General features: G+C 43.8%; 2 pseudogenes across 1 annotated transcript; both read left to right on the top strand.

Annotated features, from left to right (window-relative positions):
* Positions 12,818-13,842, top strand: LOC103642262 (alpha/beta hydrolase domain pseudogene; annotated as a pseudogene).
* LOC103642261 (rop guanine nucleotide exchange factor pseudogene) lies at positions 15,067-15,718 on the top strand (annotated as a pseudogene). The gene is made up of 2 exons (NR_163417.1): positions 15,067-15,329; positions 15,431-15,718. The product of NR_163417.1 is annotated as a rop guanine nucleotide exchange factor pseudogene (transcript).

Genomic DNA, 15,718 nt, shown 5'->3' with positions numbered 1-15,718 from the left:
CCGCATGGAATATGTGCCCGACCCGACGGTCTCTCTTGCCATGGCCGTTGGGTGATCTTATCTCTTGCCATGGGCGTTGGCCGTTAGATGTCTTTGCCGCGGTCGAAAATGAAAACTTCAAAAACAGAAATGATATTGGTAGTTTAGAAAGTTTAATAAAAAAAATACACCGACCATTGTCGAAATCTAAAATACCGTCCATAAATATCAGTAGCAATAAATATACGTTGGTAAATTCACAAAGGATTAAAGTGTATAAGAAATGTTGATCCATTACAATATAAATGTTGATGTATAAGAAATTTTCGAACAAGGTAGGATGTCGCACTCAATATTAAGACAAGCTAATACAATACTAAAATCATCATTATAGACTTAAATAAAGCACTAAATATTAAGGCTCCGTTTGGTTTGAGGGACTATTTTAGTTTCATATAGTCCCTTAACTAACAAACGCTGGGATTAAAACAGGGACTAAACCGTTTTAGTCTCTAGTCCCTCAAGTGGTGACGAAAATGGACTAACACATATTAATTCCACTTTTTGCTCCTCCTTTATTTCAGTTACAATAATCACGGGAGAATGCTAAGAGGTATTCTAGTCTTCTTATGATTCATTTAATGTGTTCTAAATACTTTTAGTCCCTAAAACCAAACAGGGCAGGTACTAAACTTAATCCCCTAACTAAGGCACTGTTTGGTTAGAGAGACTAATCTTTTGTCCCTGGTTTTTAGTCCCGTTTGGTCTCTATTTTGCCAAATAGAATGACTAAAGTAGGTAATAATTGCCCTATGAGTAAACAGTGTCGGTCCTGACATTTTAGAGACCCAGGACTAGACTTATAATAGAGGCCCTTTCCAACAATAACTATTATACATAAATATAGTATATATAGGTTATCAATAAACACTCCATATATATCTAAAAATTGTTTATATCAAATAAGAATAAGAAGTACATAATATGATTTTATCTTAAAAATTTCTTCGAACATGTCTAGCCGCAAAGTCGTTGATGATGATGTCAATATCAATCTTATCCAATAATATCTTCTCGAAGCTTAGTATGGCCAACCCATTTAATCTTTCTTGAGACATATGAGACCTCAAATAATTCTTTACTAACTTGAACTTTGAAAAGCTTCTTTTAGCAGATGCCATAGTGACAGGCACGGTAAATAATAACTGATAAGCAATTAAAATATTAGGATAACAATCCACTTCTCTGACATACTCAAAAATCTTCATGGCAGACATAGGTTTATCTGATATACTAAACCTCATAACACTGAGTTCTGAAATTAGATCATTTAAATCAACATCAGAGGAGCCACCCAAAGAGAAAGTGTTTGCAAATTTGATGCAAGAATCTCTTAGTTCAGTAGCATCCGGTGCCTTCAGGGTTGTTGAGCTCATCAAAAACCCAAATATACTTTTGAATGATTGGAGTTCTTCAAATCTACTTTTTAATGAACTAATTGCAACATCAACCATAACCAAAAAGTAATTAACTTCAAAAGCCTTCTCAGCTTCGAGTTTTGCTTCTTCGAATTCAGTTTCATCATATTGTTTCTTCCTCTTAGCATGGTGCTTTACTGGAAATGATGGCTCCACACCTAGTTCTGATGCAATCTCTCTTGCAATGATCAAGCTAGAAGCAAACCCTTCATTTCTATAATATTAAAAAACTTCATTGCACCTTCTATGTTCTTTAATGTAGCATCAAGGCACATGGATGGCGACTGCAGCTGCTTGCTCACTTTGTTTACAGTAAATAAAATTCCATACCAAATAACCATACCAAGTATGAACTCAAATGTACCAAGAACATCTAATAAATTTTCTGTGTTGCTTCTATCCTTTGATTCGACATCATTATCTGTACTTAACTGAAGCAAAGCTGACCTTATGTTTGGAGCTTCAAATCTAATTGCTTTGACACTTTTAATCCTACTCTCCCAACGAGTATTGCACCATGACTTCACAGTTAAACTTTCAACATGGCCCTTCAAAACATCCCATCTTTTGGTAGAACTAGAAAATAATACATATATCTGTTATACAATCTCAAAAAATGAAATAGCTTTGGCACAAGACTTAGCCATGTCACAAAGAGTAAGATTAAGACTATGACAAGCACATGGCATAAATAAAGGGGACATTTACATTTCACCCACTAGTCTGGACGCTCTGCTCAAATCTACCCTCGCCCAAATTCTCTACTCAGTTTTCCCCTCCCACCTCCACACTATGCTCAGAAATCACCTCACGGCGGCATTTTCTCCTGTCAAACGCTCTTCCATGTGGACCTAAGTCCTTACAAGTGGGACCGGTCCTCTCACTTCAGCTTCTCCCCCAAATTGATTTGAGCAGAGATCGCACGCTCCACCGCGCGGCTCCCCTCCACCGCGCCTCCTTCGAGCGGCAAGCCTTCCCCTCCGGCGAGCCTTCCCCTCGGCCACACAGGCAGGCTCCCCTCCACCGCGCGGCTCCCCTGCGCCGAGGCGAGCAGCAGCAGCAGCCTGTGCACTCGTCGTCGTCGCTGTCCTCCAAGCGCTCGCTCTCCATCGACAGCGGGGGCTCCTCCACCTTCATCCCGTCGTTCGACGGCGCCCCCGCAGCCGCAGGACCCATTCGCCCAGGCCGCACGGCAGGCGGATCTTGGCCTCCGCGGGCGCTCCGGCGGGCGGATCTCGGCCTCCGCGGTGTGCTCCGGCGGGAGGCTTCTACGCGGGCGCTCCGGCGGGCGGCTTCTACTCGGGCGAGCTCGACGCGGGGGTGGGCGCGGCCGGGAACGGCCAGCCGCAAGCGAGCTCGACGCGGAGTGGGTGCGGCCGGTAGCTCGACACCAACATCGACACCAAAACTCCATCCCAAATCGACACCAAATCAACACTCCCACTGCCAGGGACAACGCCCGGCCGTGAGAAGACGACGCTCGGTCGTGGCCATCCTCGGCGGCGCCCTGCTCGCTGCATCTCCCTTGGCGCGCGCAGCAAGCTGTATCTGCGATGGCGCACGCGGCTGCTGCATCTTCCCTGGGCGCACACGACTAGATCTCCTTCCACTAGTAGCAATTTTCACTCGACCACCATCCCAATCTAGAGGTATGTAGCAATTTCAGACCCCCTGTTACTTGATGTTGGTGCTAGTTTAACGACTAGAATAATTTTGTTGTCAACTAGGATGGATTTAAATACATCTTTTGTGTTGAATGTGAGAAGAAAAACAAGCAGAAGGTTGAATGACAGTGGTAAAAAAGCATATGTTGGTTGTTATGAATTTCACGTGGGTGCGGATGTTACATGGACTTTGGAACAGTTTAGCAAGGCTATATGTGATCGGCATGCTTGGAATGTTGATGATGAGGTACAATTCAGTTACTTTGACAAGTTTGAGAATAAATCTATGAAAATTAAGAGTGATTTGGATTTATCTCTGATGTTTGCTATGCATCTTGGAGAAAGGTCTGTTGTTGTCCAAAATGATGTGGTTATTGGAGGAAGGGCTAATCAGTCAATACGCTCTCAACCATCTTGTAGCCAAAGCCATCCAGTGTTGACACTGGACTATGATGTACCTGATGAGGTTGTTTATGATAATGAGGATGAGAGGTTGTATCCAGATTTGGTTAAAAGCCATCCAACATTATTACTAGATAACAGACCTGCACAATTTGTGGACACTGACCAAGAAGAGGAAGAGGAGAACATTGACATGGGGATGTCTGGGCATGAAGATGATGAGGACAGACCAGTGATCGATTATGACAAGGACAATCCTTCCCTAGCAGAAGGCATCATATTTCCATCGATGGTTGATTGTCGAAATGCACTCGCTACTTATTGCATTAAGGGTGAATATGACTTTGAAATTGATAAAAGTAACCCAAGTAGGTTGAGAGTGCACTGCACATATGAGAGGTGTAGATGGAGGATGCATGCCTCTAAGATGCGAGATAGCACACTCATTCAGGTCAAAGTGAACCCTTTTCCTCACACATGTCCAAGTGTTGAAAGAAAAGAGACTTTGAAGATAGCTAAGAGCAAGTGGTGCGCTGATGTAATGTTGGATTGGGTGAGAGACAACCCATGTATTGGTCCAACTACATTGATAAAGAAGATACATGAGAAGTATGGAATGAAGGTGCCTTACATGATAGTGTTTTATGGTAAGGAAATGGCTCTAGACAAGATTTATGGTCCATGGAAGGATAGTTTTAAGTTGATGTACACTTTCAAAGCCGAAGTGGAGAAAGCATGTCTAGGAAGTGTTGTAGAGATTGACAAGCACACTGTGCAGTACAAAGTGAGGAAGATGATTATGGAGAAGGAATGCTTTCGAAGGGTTTTTGTTTCATTTAAGGCTTGTTGGAAGGGCTTTTTAGATGGTTGTAGACCATATTTAGCAGTGGATGCAACTGCTTTGAATGGAAGATTTAGAGGACAATTAGTAGCTGCTTGTGCCATTGATGCACACAATTGGCTCTTTCCAGTTGCATATGGGGTGTTAGAGGCTGAATCAGAAGAGAGCTGGAAATGGTTTCTACAGAATTTGTGAGTGGTTATAGGTATTCCACATGGATTGGTGATACACACAGATGCATGTAAGGGTCTAGAAACTGCAGTTGAGGAGGTGTTCCCTGGAGTGGAGCATAGGGAATGCATGCGTCACCTTGCAGCTAATTTTGGCAAGATCTTTAAAGGAAAGATGTACGATGACAACCTGTGGCATGCACCACTAACCTACAGCCTCAAGAAGCATAATTATCACTTGAGCCAATTGCACGCAGCGAACCCAAAGGTGAAGGATTGGTTCAAAAAGAGTCATTCGAAGTTATGGATGCGAAACAAATTCAATGAAGTATGTAAGGTAGAATATGTGAATAACAACCTTGCAGAGTCTTTCAATGCAAAAGTTAGAAAAATCAAAGGGCTTCATTTGGTGGAAATGTTGGACAAGATTAGGCAGATGCTTATGGAAAAGTTTGAGTTACGTCAGAGAATTTTAGCTGCAAAGTTTGTTGGCCACAAAATAATCCCTTCTATGATGAAGAAATTGCTTACGAAAACAAGGGGTTTGAAGATGAAAATGATAAAGCGTACGCCATTTGAGGCAGAGGTGACAGCATACGACAGAGAAAAGAGGGAATGGAGGTACCCAGTGAACTTAGAGAAGAGGACATGTAGTTGTTGGCAATGGGAGATTACTGGCTTGCCATGTATCCATGCCCTCTTCTTCATTACCTCTCTTCGTGGTCCAGCTGCTGAAATCGACCAATATGTGGATGATTACTTCTCTGCCACCAAGTTTAATGCAACATACGCTGATAATGTGCCTTGTATTGAGTCACAACATCAGTGGGACATAGTCGATCCAGGATTTGTGCTCCACGCTCCAGTACAGAGTAGAGCACCAGGGAGGCCAAGGAAGACTAGAATAAGATCAAGTGCAGAGGGCACTGGACTTGGCCCTAGGAGGCGGAAATGTAAAAGATGTGGAGAGTTTGGTCATTTTGCTAGCAAATGCAAAAATGCCGTGGATGCGGCTTTCGGAGAAGATCAACATTGGGGTGCAGAAAATTCAGAAGTGCCGCCATCCAATGTCATTGTAACCAGGGAAAATAGTCCCCCTACCATGCAAATTGAAGAAGTGCCACAAGCGCCGCCATTCAATGTCATTGTAACTAGGTAATGGTGGTATAATGTCGCTTATGTACTAATCTTGAAATTGTTCTCATCGTTAACCTTTGGTTTGTTGAACAGGGAAAATAGTCCTCCTAGCATGCAAATTGAAGAAGTGCCACAAGCGCCACCATTCAATGTCATTGTAACTAGGTAATGGTGGTATAATGTCGCTTATGTACTAGTCGTGAAATTGTTCTCATCGTTAACCTTTGGTTTGTTGAACAGGGAAAATAGTCCTGCTAGCATGCAAATTGAAGAAGTGCCACAAGGAGAAGAGAAGGAAGAGGAGGAAATCAGTCCACCTAAGGAGAAGAGAAGGAAGAGGAGGAAAAAGAGTAAAATTGAAGATAGTCCAGCAAATAACACAAGGAGCAAGCGACTTAACATAGCAAGGAAGACTAAGAGCATGAAACAACTTCTTATGTAGCATGGGTTGTATCTTGTTGCTGTAATGGTGTTGTACAATATTCAGCTGTCACTTCTTCAATTTGCAATGTCGCACTGTTACCTAGTTATGAATAATGAATACTTGCTGCTGCTATAATGAATAATGAAATATGTTGCTGCTGCTGTAATCTCTACTACTATTAAGGCTGTAAGAGTAGTCTGCCATTCCCGTGTTCTGCCACCATTCCTGTTCTGCCATTCCCGTTCTGCCACCATTCCCATTCCCATGTCATTCACATTCTTTCCATTCCCATGTCATTCACATTCTTTGTTCTGTCTTTCTCATTCCCCCTCCCGTAAAGCTCATTCCCATTCTCATCCTGTAAAGCTCATTCCCATTCCCATCCCCTCGTACAGCCACGTCTAGCTAAAATTAAAAAAACACACATGTCCTTAAGGGGATTTGAACCCATGACCTCTCAAGCAAAAGCCAAGAGTAGCTACCGCTACACCACATGTGTGTTCATGTCTACATCTATGACAGGAAACATATCTACTACATCTCTCACCAAGCTCACTTGCTACCCTTGTATAATGCGTAGTAGTAGATAAGTATCACCAAGATTCTTGAATTATATTTTTGGATGGAGGTAATATTATTTAAAGAAGAGCTTTGCATGCAATTTCTTTTGTTTGAATAATGTATTATGCTTAAATTCCCTTTTTTGCATGCGTGACATTTTTCTTCGTAATATTTTTTCCAAAGATCAGACTTGTGAGTCATTTTCATAAACCAACGCCAAGCATGAATCCATGTTTTTTACTTGAAACCCCGAGCAAACACCATAAGCAGAAGGCACTCGCGTTGGCGTCGCTCATCGATGACGAGAAGAAGCTTGACGACTGTCAGTTCGACCTCTAGAAGCAGTCCTACGTGGTCGTATACGCCGCTGTGTATGACAAGCTCCCGCGAAGCCACCACTTGGACGTGGTCCAGAGCAGCTGCACCGCGCTGTCCATCGTTAAGCAGGGGGGCCTCATGATTGTCGCCAACGTCGATGACTCTCGGGTTGTTCTGGACACCGCATCCGACGACGACGTCATCACGCCGTCCAGCTCATCGTCCACCTGAAGCCCAACCTACCATGTAAGTCGCTACTGACCGGACATGAATTCTTGTGTGCTGGGATGATAGACGTTGCTGACGTTGTATGAGTGTCCTCGAACATGATGTATGTAGTGAAGTAGCGCATCTGGTGGTGCAACGGCCAGGGGTACTACCTCGCTGATGAACCCGGGGTGCACTTCATTTGGCAGCCCAACCAAGAGTCATCGGTACTCGTTATGTCGCGCGCGTTCGATGACTACTATATCGAGGATTGTGGCGTCATCTTGGCGTCGGAGGTGACGCAGAGGAGGATCAACAACAGTGACCAGTTTGTCATCCTTGCCACCGTCAGGGTAGCTTTTGCGTCGGCCTGTCTTTAATTCTCTTCGCAAACACACACACTTACCTTTTTGTTTAAGTAAGAGCGTATGGTGGTGCGTGTCTGATGACTAACGATGTACGAGAAAATTTCTTCCAGCATATGTGGAACGTGCTCTCCAATGATGAGACCATACAAATCGTGGCGTGGCATATATCGAAGTCTGCATGATACTGATGGTTGCAATGTAGTGGTGAAACAACTAGATTAAAATAACAAAATTTTTGTATGGCTAGAATCACAAATTGATTATGAAACATTTTCTCATAACAATATAACACACATTTTGTATATAAGTTATCGTAGTATACTGGTATTATATATTACCGTTGCAACGCACGGGCACTCAGCTATCTTTACTACTTATTAAGACTGCAATAGTAGTCTGCCTCTGACATGTTCTGCCTTCGATGTGTTCTGCCAACGGCTGTTCTGCCTCCACCCCGCCGCTCCTTTGCCGCGCAAAAAGCTATCTCAGTGTCGCACCAAAGCAGGAGAAGTCGGACTAAGCAACAGGATATCCACAAAAACGCTTATAAGACATGTTCCAACTCTTTCAATAGCCGGTATGGTACTAATCAAAAAACCCCATAACAGTGCTAGCGATTTGTGAGGCCCAGCGGTTCGTGTGGCCCAGCGATGAGTGCGGCCCAACGTCCCTCGCACAACGATTTTTTTACCTCATGCAGCCCAGCTTCCCTATGAGAACGACGCACTACGCCTGTCATCCTCTTTGGCAACCTCCGCCTCCGCGACGGCGCCGCACGCACGAGCTCCACTCCCGTGACCTCCTCCCCACGACCTCAACCAGCTCTGCCACTTCCACACGCTCACTGTGTACGCCCTCACTAATCGCCCATGGCCGAAACCCCTCGCCCCACCCCGTGTCTCCTCTCGACGTGTCGGAGCTCACCCCTGCGCCCTCCAGTAAGCCACTGCGCGCCCTCTGCTCGGCTGCAGTGCCTGCTCCTCTTCAGGGCCCGCTCCCTCTGCGGCATACTCGAAGCATCGTGAGATCGGGGCCGAGGAAACGGGGCCCGCTCCTCCCGGCCGCGCCACCGTCGCCGTCCCCCTCCTCGCTCCCGCTCCACCTCACCGCGCCGGTCCCCGCGCTGCGGCGGTCGCACCCGCCGCCGCACTCCTTCTAGGCGCTGGTGCTCGCCATATCCTCGCACCCGTTCCCCACGCTCGCGGCCTTCCTGGCCTCCCGCCGCGACGAGCTTCTCCGCGCGGACATCACATCCCTGATCAAGGCGCTAGAGCTCTCGGGGCACTGGGAGTGGGCGCTCGCGCTCCTCCGGTGGGCCGCCAAGGAGGGTGCCGCCGACGCGTCTTCAGCTGGTCTGTGTTGAATGCTTGCAGACATGCATGTGATGCGATGCCCCTTGTGCAAACGGAACAGCTGCCGAGGTGAGCAGGTGGATGGTGCTGGAACGGGGAATGCGTCCTGCCCTGCCACTGCCGGTATATATGCCTGTTTGCTGACTTGTTGGTACTGATTTTTGGTGCGGGTGGAATTGGTGGTTCAGGGAACAAGTAGATCCTGGACGCACGCCACTCTGAGCTGTTCCTGGAGAAGGCGTACTGGGACGAGACCTTGGAGTACGAGAGCCTCGGCGAGCACTTTCAGGACGAGGAGGTGGTCGCCGCCTTATGTGTCGTTGTCAACACGAAGCAATTCGCTTCCCCATCCACTACATGTACGTCTGGGCGGCAACCATCATTCCAGTGCTGTCTCTTCCTCCCAGTTGCAGTTATCAGTCTGTACTATGTATTGTACGTTTTCGACAGTGGACAGGATGGTGGATTGGTGAGTCGTGATTCATGAATAACATGGTTGGCGTTGATGTTGCCTTGTTCTTCAGCTGTCCTCAACAGGGCCTGGACTAGAAAGCACGACGACTCGATGACCAGGCACTGTGCTTCCGCAACCGCCGCTGCCATCCACACCAACCTCCAGAGCAACGGAGGTACGTACAGCAAAATGTTGCAAATGATATGCCAATAAAAACAAGGATGATAAATTTTAGCCTCCATACACCACATATATGCTTCTTACCTTCTTACAAAAAACATAGTCAACACATAAATGTACTTTCTAGATTTTTTGAAGTCCTCAAAATAATTGACAAGCACAGCAAGACCATAAGCAAGAGGTAGCTGCCCACCATTTTCCAAGATCTCAACTCTCTTATTACCATACCCAATATTTCATTCTTCAGATTCTTCACCAAAACTTGATTGTTACTCCTCTCAAGGCCACCAAAACAGTAGAACCAAAGACAAGGAGACTAAGTGGAAATAAACCAAACTTACGTGGGTTCAAACTTGCAACTGTCCACTGTTACAAAAACTACAAATTTCATTGTAAAAAGAAGCTACTCGGGTATTGAGAGTCTAGCAGCAAAAAACAAAGAGACGATGTAAAAAAGATAAAAATGGATCATCACTAAGGAATAATTTATGTGTACTACTTTCTTGAAGATAAACGATAAATGAATTGTGTTGATGAAAGACTCAAACAGTAACCAAGCTACATGACTATTATTATGCTATATTCATATGAGAACATTCTTTATTTTATATGTTTAAGTTACTTGCATGCAGTGAGATAGCCTCAATAGGTTGTGCACAATTCAGTCCCAACAATAATTGTCTTGCTTCCTATCAACAGGAAAAAAAATGCCAATATCAACAAACTGAACCTAGATGCCATCTAGATATCCATATGATTATGACCCAATAGAGTAAACCGGGAGTTGAGTACAACAAGGTATAATATTTGATATATAGCTGTTAGAGCAACTCCAGTTGGATCATCTACAATATCTTCTATTTAATATTGATACCCAATTTCATAATTTTACACAGGGAACATCTCAACCTACTAATGAACAGAATCCAAATGTAAATGATTGGTGTGTTACACAAATGCAACAAAAGTAATGGAGTCATAAAATATGTAGGTTTAGAAAGAAAACACAGAGCAACGACAACATACTCAACAGAAGTGTGTGTGTGTTGAGGGGGGCTCAGTTTCGCCTTTGCTCAATCATTTAACTGGTAACCCCACCATCTCCTAGCACCAGATCAACTTGTCCTGTGTTCTGCCATTCCCTGTTGAATGTTAGCCTCTGCCTTTAACACGAGCGTCTTACGTCCCGATGAGTGACGACCATAAGTCCAAAAGACCATAAGTCCATCATATAAATACTTCTTGGTTAGCCTCTGCCTTTGCTCAATCATTTAACAGGATTATGGTCTAAACCTTATGTGCTTGTTTCTACAATCTGAACTCTGAAGTTTTGTTTGCTCATAGGGCTTAAATGATCCAAATCCTGCTGTATCAGCTATAGAGGAAAGCAATGCTCTTGCCTTGGCTATTGTTCCAACAGTTAGTCTGTTACCACTGTCTATTTCAACCCTTCTATATTTGTTTCCTGGCAGTGTTGTTGTCATAGTGATAGTGTAAATATCTCTTGCTTTGTGTATCAGTGTAAATATCTCCCGCTAACAAATCCTGACTGCAACACACATTTAGGCCAAAAATCTTAAACTGCTTCAGGCCAAAAATCAGCCCTGAGGAGAAATAATCGGAGGATTTGTGATGAGGTGCCTTACCGATCCGTTCCCGTAAAAAAATTAGCCGTGAGTGCAACCAAAGCTATATATATGTCTGGTCTGGTGTGATCTTTTGCTCACTATCCAAACAATCCTAATAAATTATTACATTCTTGAATTCATCACTCATATATAACACTAACTTGGCATCTGCCATTCCAGTATCATCATCATCATCTAATAACAATATGCTGAGTTATAGTCAAAACAGTTAGCTACAATTATTTATGGCGTTTTGTAGCCAGTGGTTGCCGGCTAATCCGGCCAGTCACAAACAACCAAGTAGAGCTGCCTCGTACTTCATCTCGCCTGGCTATTTTTAGTAGCATGGTACTGACCGCTGAAGCAGGCAGATCTAGATCTGTCCTGGCTGGTCGCTAAAGAAAGGTTGTTTACAAGGCAGCAGAGCGATGGCTCTTTGTCTTTGTGCAATGGTGACTGGTGCGAGGTGTCTGGTTTGGTTGTGCACAAGAACCACGCCAACAGAAGTTGCCTACACTGCATGCACACCATGACACCAATGGCCTCTCATGACTTTGTTGATGGACCCTCCATTGTCTCTGCAAGGAAGCTGGAGTGTGACCTGGGCCTTTTGTCTAGATGCAAGAAGGGCTCGTGACAGCTCATTTCGTTCTAGGCTTTGGCTCGTGGCGCCTGCTATTCCAAGGATGCCATACATGGACCGCTAGCTAGATTTGAGGTTAAAGAACTCTGGTGTTGTTCTAGCCTGTAGACATCATCGCTGATCAAAGATCTTACAGTTTGTTTCGGAGTGAAGTTGTGAGTAAAAAGTGGCGCAATATATAAAATGCCCTGTTGATTGGGGGTGACCAATTCATGTCAATGCTAATGGAGAGTTGGAGACTAATATCCAACATCTCCTCTTACATATAACTTTGAGACAAATGGAAGCTAACCGGCAAATCGACTAAGTAAAGTAATTATTATGCCCTTCTGATCCATAGTGGAACCTACTATCAGCTCAGCATCATGTACATCATTCTCTGTTTATTTGAATTCCATGTGATGATTTTACAATGTATATTTCTGATATTATCAGATTTGCGTAGTTGAATTCCATATCAGTTTTACAATGTATATTTTACAATGTATATTTCTGATATTATCAGATCTTTTCTCAACAGGATGGCCAGTTGAGCGATGCCTTATGCCTTCCTTGTGGTCAGTCCACCTGACATGAGTCAATGCTTTGAGGAGGTTTGTGGATGTTAGTTTGAAACTGATATGGTTTCAAATTGTCAACAGTGCTATAGTTAGAAGGAAATTCAGTATGAATTGAGCTTGTGTCACTTAGTAATAACATCTGCCAAATTATCCTTGCAGATGGCTGCTGCTGCATCTAATAAAACTTCATCCAAACCTGGATTGAATTATCCTGGCCTGGAAGAACAGGCCCTTCAGTTTATATTGGACTGCTGTGAATCTAATATAGAAAAATATACAAAGTACTTAGAGGTGATGTCCTTTCCATGTCATCTCTTGCACACTACAACCTCTCATAAGATCTTGACAATCTATTATCCTATCATCATCATTATTATTTGATCCTTGATTCTTTTCTTGTTGCGTGCTGGTAGATATAAAACCAGTTGCAGTCACACAGGTGGTTGTCCTCATAATATTATATGGTCAATCTGTTGGAAGTGGTCCAACCATTGATCTTGCTTCCCGGTTGCCAGACTTGCGAGCTGTGGTTTTGCATAGTCCTATTTTATCTGGACTAAGAGTAATATATCCTGTAAAGCGGATGTTTTGGTTTGACATTTACAAGGTATATTTGGTTCTTTTGTTTTCTGGAGTCATTGGTTGTTGCTAAATAACTGATATCTTTTCTCTCCTTGCTGTAGAACATCGATAAAATTGGCTTGGTAAATTGTCCGGTGCTTGTCATTCATGTGAGTTCTAATATCCTATCCCCCCTGGTCCTTGGAATTAACTTCTGATACAATACAAATAGATTGAGCATGAAAATGGGTGATTCCTTCTCCGTGATAAGTGCCATCTTAAGAAACCAATGTTTGTTATAATTCCGTATCATAGTTGCTTTAGTAGATTATTGCTGCTCTGACTAACATAACCTGATACTTTCTTACACCAGGGTACATCAGATGACGTGGTTGACTGCTCCCACGGAAAACAGCTATGGGAGCATTGCAAAGTAAAATATTCTCCACTGTGGTTAAGTAGTGGTGGCCACTGCAATCTCGAGGCAGCTATATCCAGATTACATTAAGCACTTGAAGAAGTTTGTGTCAAGCGTTAGCAAAAAAACATCATCAAAACCTGACCCAAAAGAAACAACGTCAAAGGATGACACTACCAGTAAAGAAACAGAGGAAGCGTACCCGGAGAAACCTCAAGAGGCCAAGAAGTGCCCGCAGATCTCGCGAAAGAGCCTGGACAGCCGATTCGGGAAATCCAAAACAGTGGATGTTCCTGATAAACCGCGGATGAGCTCGGACGACATCGACAAGTTCCGGAGGAGCAGATGCTTGGTGTGGTGATGCCTGTGTTCTGCACAAATTGTCGAACAGTACCTGAGCGAGGATACTATAGCATGGAAGTCAAGCAACTGTATTACATCGTGCTGCGAGGAACGGCATCAGCGGTTCCTGCAGCGGAGAGGAAGGGACTGTTAAAATATTGATATTTTGGAACATGCACTTGTATGGTGGAAGTTTGCTTCAAAAGTAAAGATATTGATATTTTGGATCTTAGACCCCTGAATACATGCACTTTTTACCTCAGTCCTATCGAAGAGCTGTGTAAGAAGTTGATTCAGCGAGTACGATGTGAATTTTTTTTGGAAGGGGTTATCTGTGGATGTATTATGTCATTGAGTGCGCTGCTGATCTACAAGTTTTTGTTTTAATTTTCCTTTCCTTTTTAAGGCAGGAAACTCGAATACAATAGTGGCTCTTGCTGGGAACAAGGCTGATTTGTTAGATAAAGGTGGGATTCTATTTCTAATGCCCCTGCAGCTTCTGTAAGCAGAGGATCCAATTATTGTACTACAACAGTGTAGCCTGTTCAGATTTGAGCTTGTTCGGCCATTAATAGTGTTTAGAAGCCTAACAGAGTGATTCTGTGTTGATGGCACACACTTGACACCTGGAGTGGTATCACCTGTAAGAAGAGGGTACCAGTTATTTTGTCATGATCCAGCAAGTCACAATATGTTCTGAAACAAAGTAGCTAGAGCAGTAGAGCACACATGTGAGTTCAAGCAAACAGAATTATCACGAGACATACCCTATGGTGGTGGGGTTGATTCAACAATAAGAATAGTATTAGATGCATGCACTAAAATGAAACTGTAATTTAAAGCTCCTTGCAAACTCTACAAATGTTCTGAAACGGTGGATAGCAAGTGCATATGCTAACTTACCAAAAGATGATAAGGAAATATTTTTTTCAAATATGCATGAGAGCAGCAAGTGCCCTCATATTGGATATGAGTGCTATTCATAACAATTATCACCAGAAACTTGACAGGTTTTCTCCTTTTAATTATTGGACCACAGTGGAAAGAAGAATACTCTAGAATTTTTTTCTCCTTTGGATGGAATTAGAATATTCACACAAAAAAACTTAGAAAAGGCCTCCAAACAAATATTGCAATTAAGACGAGCAAATAATGTTACCTTTTCAGCCACTTTGGTCTGCCAGGCTTCTTATTTGTTGTTGTTGGTACAGGAACAGATTGAGATGCATCAGATTGAAGAGAAGAAGAGTTCATTCTAGAATCATCAGGTTGACTAGCAGGTTTCAGCAGAAGTGACAATCCATCCAAACTTAGAATTTCAGTGCAGTTGATCGAAAACTTCGGTTCTCTCACAGCGTCATGTTCTGACAGGAAATCCTGGAAAGCTTCAGAGACCCAGAATTCTGGTATGTTGAGCAAGGTATCGCTGCACCAGACTGCGATGGCTCTGCCTCCTTCAGGGTGGCTTTCCACCGCCGTGATGAGAAGTGGTGGCTCCCGGTGCCTTCACAACAAAACAAGGAAGCAGCTCCAACACAAGCGTGATTGTGCAAACCAAATCCTGAAGGCTGCCATGGCCATCAACAGCAATACTTTAGCAGAGATGGAGGTCGCTGAACCTTATCTTGACTCCCTACCAAAGGTATACCATGCATTCTTCCGCAATCAGAACTCATGAATGTGCAGTGTCCACAGAATTTCTTAGTGTCAGTTCTCAACATGTTGCATTGAACTTGATTTCAGAATGGACGGTCAACCTTAGGTGATATCATATACCGCTACATAACCTCTGATCAGTTCTCCCCTGAGTGCCTTCTTGATTGCCTGGATCTGTCCACGGAGTACCAGGCCCTGGAAGTCGCAAACCGTGTTGAGGCGTCAGTGTATGTGTGGCGCCGGAGGGTTGCTGCCAAACCAGTAAATGGATTGGGCCGAAGCAGCAGTGCTAGATCATCATGGGGCATGGTAAAGGACATGATGGTAGACTCGGAGAAGAGAGAGCTGCTGCTAGCTGAACAAGCAGATCTATAA

This window comes from Zea mays, chromosome 10, assembly GCF_902167145.1.
Source record: "Zea mays cultivar B73 chromosome 10, Zm-B73-REFERENCE-NAM-5.0, whole genome shotgun sequence".
NCBI classification, from domain to species: Eukaryota; Viridiplantae; Streptophyta; class Magnoliopsida; order Poales; family Poaceae; genus Zea; species Zea mays.
Note: the sequence above shows the minus strand (reverse complement) of the source record. Positions and strands in the feature narration are given on the sequence as shown.